General features: G+C 41.6%; 1 long non-coding RNA gene across 1 annotated transcript in view; it reads right to left on the bottom strand.

Moving 5' to 3' along the window:
- Window positions 1–269: 269 nt before the first annotated feature.
- Window positions 270–6,837, bottom strand: part of LOC110197474 (uncharacterized) — a 37,788-nt gene continuing 31,220 nt past the window's right edge. The window contains exon 3 of the long non-coding RNA XR_002321494.2: window positions 270–1,001. This is a non-coding gene — a long non-coding RNA (uncharacterized LOC110197474). The remainder of the gene's footprint in view (window positions 1,002–6,837) is intronic.

Below are 6,837 nucleotides of genomic sequence, written 5' to 3'. Positions count from 1 at the left end.
CCTATACCTGGCACAGAGGCTGGCACACAGTAGGCACTTAATAAATGCTTTCCCATGTATTTATCCCCCCTAAATCTTCCACAGAGGACCTAACCAACATGCTCAGGGCATTCCCTCTGCCCTCAGCACTCAGGCTGTTCATCTGTTTCCTTCACTCTCACTACATAACCGTCCTAGCACCTTTTCTGCTCAACCATGTCAGTCTTTGGTACCACTTCTCCCTCACAAGTCATCATTGGTAATAGACCGCAAACTGCTTGCACCCATCATTTGTCTTTTTAAAAATGTTTTATTGGTATTCCTTTGTTACATAATTGTCACCAATGATTCCTCATCTCCGACCCTAACAGAATCCTTCTCTGTTGAGTCGATCAAAACAGATCAACACATAGGCCACGTCTGAACATGTAAGCATCATTCTACATATCGGGCACAGAGAGGCAGGAGGCATGACCCCAGAAGCATCCGTCCTCCGGGGTCACCACTGGGCCTTCCATGGAGCAGAGCTCTGCAGTTTTCCTGTGTTGCTCCTCTTTACATTGTTATGGTCAGAATGTAAATCACTCTCCTTGTTCTGTTTACTCCGCTCCCCATCAGCTTGTACGAATTGAGCCAAGTCTCTCTGCACATCCTCAGCCTCTTCCATTTCTCATGATTCAATATCCCATTGCATTCACATACCACAGACAGCTGCTAGGTGGTGCAGTGGGTAGAGCGCCAGGCCTGGAGTCAGAAAGACTCATCTTCCCGAGTTTAAATCTGGCCTCAGACACTTATTAACTGTGTGACCCTGGGCAAATCACTTCACCCTGTTTGCCTCAGTTTCCTCATATTTAAAATGGTCTGGAGAAGGAAATGGCAAACCACTCCAGTATCTCTGCCAAGAAAACCCCAAAAGGGGTCACGAAGAGTCAGACACGACCGAAAAACGACTGAAAAGTCTCTCCATTGCCGCTGGGTCACCTGACGCTGTGGTTCGTCTGCGATCGTCTGTGATTCCACTAGAAAGAAACAACAATAACGTGAACAAAAGGCATTGGATTATATGGGAATTAGTAAACAATTTACCCAACAAGGAATGAGTTAATGAACAAATTGTAAAAATAATAACAAATTACTTAAATGGCAACATGACACATATAACCAAACTGATACTTAGTGGCAAAGTTATGGTACTAAATGCCTCGATTAATAAATTTTTAAAAGAGAAATTAAATTAATTGAATCCACATTTAAAGAAACTAGAAAAGACACAAACTAATAAACCAAAGGAAAGCAGAAGATAAGGAAATTTTACTCTAAGAAGAGAAATAAATAAAAAGAGACATACCCCTTATACAACATGACTCCTTGTCAGCTACATCACTCCCCCACCCAAGTCTCTGGCATTATTGGGTTAGTCATCTCTTTAAACCTATGGCTCAAGAACCCCCAATGATACTTATTTTTTTTTGAGACAAAGTCTATAACAGCAAATTCAAAGCAAAGACATTTAATTGAACAGACTAATAGGCAATAACATGAAATTGAATCGGATCTTAAACTTTTCCTCCATTCATTCTTAAGTACTTGCTGTCCATCCTCACTTATGATCCTACATCATTCCTAGAGCTAGAAGAGGCCCTAAAGTCTATCTAGTCCTCTCCTTTTACAGATGAAGAAACTGAGGCTCGTGGAGGTTAAGGGATTTGCCTATGTCTCATAACTAGGAAGTGTCAGAGATAAAATATAAATCCAGGTCTTCCTTAATCCAGGCCCAGCATTCTACCCATGACTCCACACAGGGGTGCTGGTCTCATTCTCAAGGAACCCTTCGAACTCCTCAGCACAGAAGGAAGGTGGTATATTAGCTACTCACTTGCAAGCTGGGCATATTCCCTATGACTTCAGGCCCCACTTCCTGACCTGCTCCCCTGCTCAGCACCAGACCTTCTCTCCAGACTCTGGTTACTTCCACTCTTGGTCCCATCTCGAGTTGCAGAACCCCTGGCCATCAATCAGTCACACCTGATCCTGGCCTGATCTGAGGTCTCAGCACCCAAGATTCATTCTCCTCAGTGAGATTTCTGCTATCTTTTTTCAAACTGGCTATGCTAAAATTTGCTCAGCTAACATATAGGCTTCTGAGGGGTACAACTATCAAAAGTAAGCATAGTATCTATTTTCTAGGCCTTCCCCTTAAATAGAAAACAAAAGGAACAACTAAAGTGACAAATAGAACCAAGTTTGGGTGGGGGTGTTTAACGACAAATTCTTTTTTTTAAATAATTAGCAAGTTTAATCTGAAAAAGGAGAAAAAAACTAAAATTACCAAAAATTAAAATGAGAAAGGGAAGATCATGATATAGACAAAATAAAATAAAACAAAACAAACCCAGAAACTATGTGAATAAACTTATTCAAAAAAAACATTTTATACAAATAAAATTAGATTTAAATAATTGGAGAAATAGTAATTGCTCATGGGTAGGCAGAGACAATATAATAAAAATGACAATTTTACCTAAACTAATTTACAGAACTGAACACAACCCTCCAGATACAGTGTGTTCAGAAAAGAGGATAGTGGAGCTGTCACTATCCTTATTAAATGCCCCCCACCCCTGCCAGCTCCAGAATATATTTGGAGATTTCTCTAAAAGGTTGCATTATTCCCAAGATAGGAAAACAGCCACATAAATTAAATCCATCACCAAGGCAGCTTCCCAAGTCTTAGCAAGATGGATCCCACCACCAGAAGGCATCAAAGGAGGACTCTGTTGGAGGCAAACATCATAAGATAGTACAAAATTTCCTTTCTAAATGTGGCATCTTCATAATGGAACCCAACACTTCCAATGTGGTCTGAACAAGGCAGAGAGCTTTTTAATTTTCTGGGTATGAGGCTTCTACTAATGGAGCCAATAATACTAATCACTCTTTTGGCCATCAAGATCATGTCATTGATTCACATTGAGCTTATGGTCTATTTATAAACCCCAGAGCTTTCTTTCACACAAACTGCTTGCCTAGCCATGCCTACTCCCACCCAATATGTGTACAGTTGATTTTTTGATCCCAAGAAAAAAAAACCTTTATATTGTCTCAGTTTAATTTACATTTATCCCAATTAAAATCTACTGGATTTGGCCTGTTCTTCTAACCCAAGCGTTCTTTATTTGGGGCACACAGACTGCTCCCCATCCAAGGAATCCATGGATAGATTTTAGGGGGGGGATGTCTGTGAATTTATTTTTCTAATGTTTTGATAATTGTTTTCCATGTGATTATTTTTCTTTGTAATCCCATTATTTCATTTCATGTATTTATAAACATTACTCTAAGAAGGGAACCATAGACTTTGCCAGCTTGTTAAAGGGTTCTATGACACAAAAAAGCTCAGAACCCCTATCCTGGCCTGTTAAAATCTTCTTAACTCCTGCTTCTGTCACCCCGCATGTTAGCTACCCTCACCATCAGTTGACATAATAGAAAAAACACTAGATCTGGAGTCCAAGGACCAGCATTGGAATTCAGGCTTTTTCAGTTACCACCTGTGTTAATTCTGTGACCCTCAATGTCCTTAGTAGCCTGTAAAATGAAGGTGTTGGGTTCAATGACCTCTAAAGTCCCTTCTAGCTCTAAATCTGTGACCCCAAGATCCTGCAATACTCACTTTCATTCAAATCACTGACAAAGAGGCTAAAAGACAAGAGCTGAGGATAGAGCCATGTCTCAGGCAAAGACCAGCACGAGGTGGTGCCCTAACTCTGACACTTACTAGACCCACAATCCTGAGCAAGTAACTTCACCCAGTTTTCTCATCTGTTAATAAGAAAAACAATCCCTTTGCTCTTCCTAGCTCCAATTAATACTGTGAGGAGGTGATTCAGAACAGTAAGATGGCACAGTGGATGCAGTGCTGGGCCTAGAGTCAGGAAGACCCGAGTCAGATATGACCTTAGACACTCACCAGCTGTGTGACCTTAGTCAAGTCACTTAACTTCTCTTTGCCTCAGTTTCCTGATCTGTAAAACAGAGATCGTAATAGCGCCTACCTCTCAGAGTTGTTGTGAGGATTATACGAGATAATAACTGTAAAATACTTGGCACAGTGCCCGACACATGATAAATGCTATGTAATACTAGTTATTATTATTTGTAAACCTTAAAGTGCAATCAAAATATGCATGGCTAATGACGAGGATGATGAGGATGATGGACATTGTCTGTGGGGACTGTTTAAACCCTGGATGAAGTGGAGGGTTTGTCTAGAGGAGCATAGGGAAATAAGATTGAAGAAGTAGGTGAGGAACAGATTGAAGAGGGCCTCAAATGCCAGGTTAAGGCATTTAGACTTTATCCTGTAAGAAAAGAGGTGCATTTGGGGGCAGGTAGGTGACACAGTGGATAGAGCACCAGCCCTGGAAGCAGGAAAATCTGAGTTCAAATCCAGCCTCAGACACTTACTAGCTATGTGACCCTGGGCAAGTCACTTAACCCCAATTGCCAGAAAGAAAGAAAAGGTGTGCCTTTGCAAGTTTTTGAGTTAGCAACTCCCAAGCCTGACTCTACAATTCTCCACGGACCCCAAGGAATATATTGAAAGAACAGAAAAAAAAATTGAAATGAAAACCAATTGTCCAAAACTAAATTACTTTTAATTCGACATAATTAAACATGTGTAATTACATATCATATGGTATTTTTCCTTCGCTACAACTCAATAGTCTTGTTTAACAGCGAATGAAACCTAATATATAATTATAATAACTCAGTCAAATATGACATATATATCCAATTAGTTCTTTAGGGTAGCTGGTATTCCCACAACCATCTCAGTCACTTAGAACTCTGGTTTTTTTACATGACTTCACACAGATTCATATCTCACGAGACCATCCTATCTGCTGGCAGCCACAGGCCTGTGGATGTGACAGAGGCAGCCTCTTCCAACAGTCTGACTAATCCTGCTGACTTTATTTGACCGTGAATTTTAGCAATCTCTCATGGCCCAAGCCTCGTTGATCTTGAAAAGAAACTCTCAGGGAAAACTCCTCTCAACTTTCCATTCTCTTCTTCATAACTGGGTCAGAGGTTAGAGCCAGGAAATGGAGTCTCCAGCTTGCTCTTTTAGTCTAAAGAATTGGCTCGTAGACCACACAGAACATCAGAGCTGGCACAGTTCCGAAAACCCAGGACAGAGACCATCCCAGCTGAAGGGGAGGTTAGGACACGGAATGTCAGGGATGTCAGAGCTGGAAGGGTCCTTGGAATATAGACAATCAGAGTTGGAAAGGACCTTAGAACATAGAACACTGAATGTTAGCACTGAGAGGAACTTCATTTTTCCGATGAGGAAACTGAGGACCGAAGAGATTGAGCCTCTTGATCTCTCTGAGGAGCAAAAAAAAAAATGAAGTTCCTTGCGCAGGACCCTGTGGTTCATAATAACCGGTAGAACCATGATTCAAACCCAGATGTCCTGATGTTTAAAATCCAGTGATATCTACAGTGCCAAGTGTGGAAACGGGAAGAAGGTAATTAGTGAACACAAGCAAGTTACTTAATCTCTCTGAGGTTAATAAAGGTTAACTGAGGTTAAGCCTCAGTTTTCTCATCAGGGATAATGCTCTACCTTCCAGGGTGGTTGTCAGGACCAAATGACATAATTAACCTCTAACAACTTAAAACTGCGCTAAGACTTTGGAAATACCCTGTACAGTATTTTAAATGTTTTGTCACCCTTAAAGTGGGAAGGGAACAAATCTTAATTAAGCACCTAATATGTGCCAGGCACCGTGCTAAGTGCTTTACAAATATTATCTCACTGATACAACCATCCTGGCTTGTAGGTGCTGTTAGTATCCCCTTTTTACAGTTGAGGAAACAGAGGCAAACAACTTAAGAGACTTGCCTAGGATCACATAGCTAGGAAGTATCTGGGGCTGGATTTGAACTTATGTCTTCCTGGCCCACCATACTATACGTTGTGCCGCCCAACTTCTCCAAATGGTATACAAATGTCCACTCGTGGGATTATGGATCCTGATCGGAGAAGATTTAGGATGCAGACAGGAAGGGTGCGGGAGGCGAAGTTGGTCGTCAGGGACCATTTTCCTCATTCTTCCCCCTCCATCATTTCAGGAGCTCCCATCACCTTCATACTCTACTCCTTCCCCTCCCTCCTCCTTCAAAAAAATGGTCAGGGAAAGAGGAAAGAAGGTAGAGAGGAAGGATGGAAATGAAACGAAAGGCAGCCAGCCACAGGTCAATGTGAAAGCCCCTAAGAAGCAATAGTCAGGACACCTTAGCTTCTACCACTGACTTATTGTGGACTTTGTGAAAGCCACTTTCCCCTGCCCATTTTCCTGCCTGTAATATTGGGAGGCGAGAGGAGGAGGCACCCAAAACAATCTCCAAACTAACAGTCAGCTTTCAGATTCTAAGCTCTATGTTTGAAGGTCCCTTCCAGCTCTAAGATTCTGTATTCCATTTTCTAAGATTCCCCTCCCCCCACCCAGGTCTAGCACTCTGTGCTCTAAGGTCCAGCTGTAATATTCAGTTTTCTGTGTTCTAACATCCCTTAGCTCTAGCACTCTGTGCTCTAAGGTCCAGCTCTAATATTCAGTGTTCTGTGTTCTAAGATCTCCCTAGCTCTAGCACTCTGTGCTCTAACATCCAGCTCTAACATTCAGTGTTCTATGTCCTAAGATTTTCCCCTAGATCTAGTATTCTATGTTCTAAGGTCCAGATCTAATATTCAATGTTCTACATTCTAAGATCCCCCTAGCTCTAGCATTCTCTGTTCCGTGGTCCAGCTCTGATAGTCTGTGTTCTATGTTCCAAGCTTCCCCC

Source organism: Phascolarctos cinereus, unplaced genomic scaffold (assembly GCF_003287225.1).
Source record: "Phascolarctos cinereus isolate Bilbo 61053 unplaced genomic scaffold, phaCin_HiC Scaffold_4;HRSCAF=312, whole genome shotgun sequence".
Taxonomy (NCBI): Eukaryota; Metazoa; Chordata; class Mammalia; order Diprotodontia; family Phascolarctidae; genus Phascolarctos; species Phascolarctos cinereus.
The sequence above is the reverse complement of the archived record's forward strand: the minus strand, read 5'-3'. Positions and strand labels throughout refer to the sequence as shown.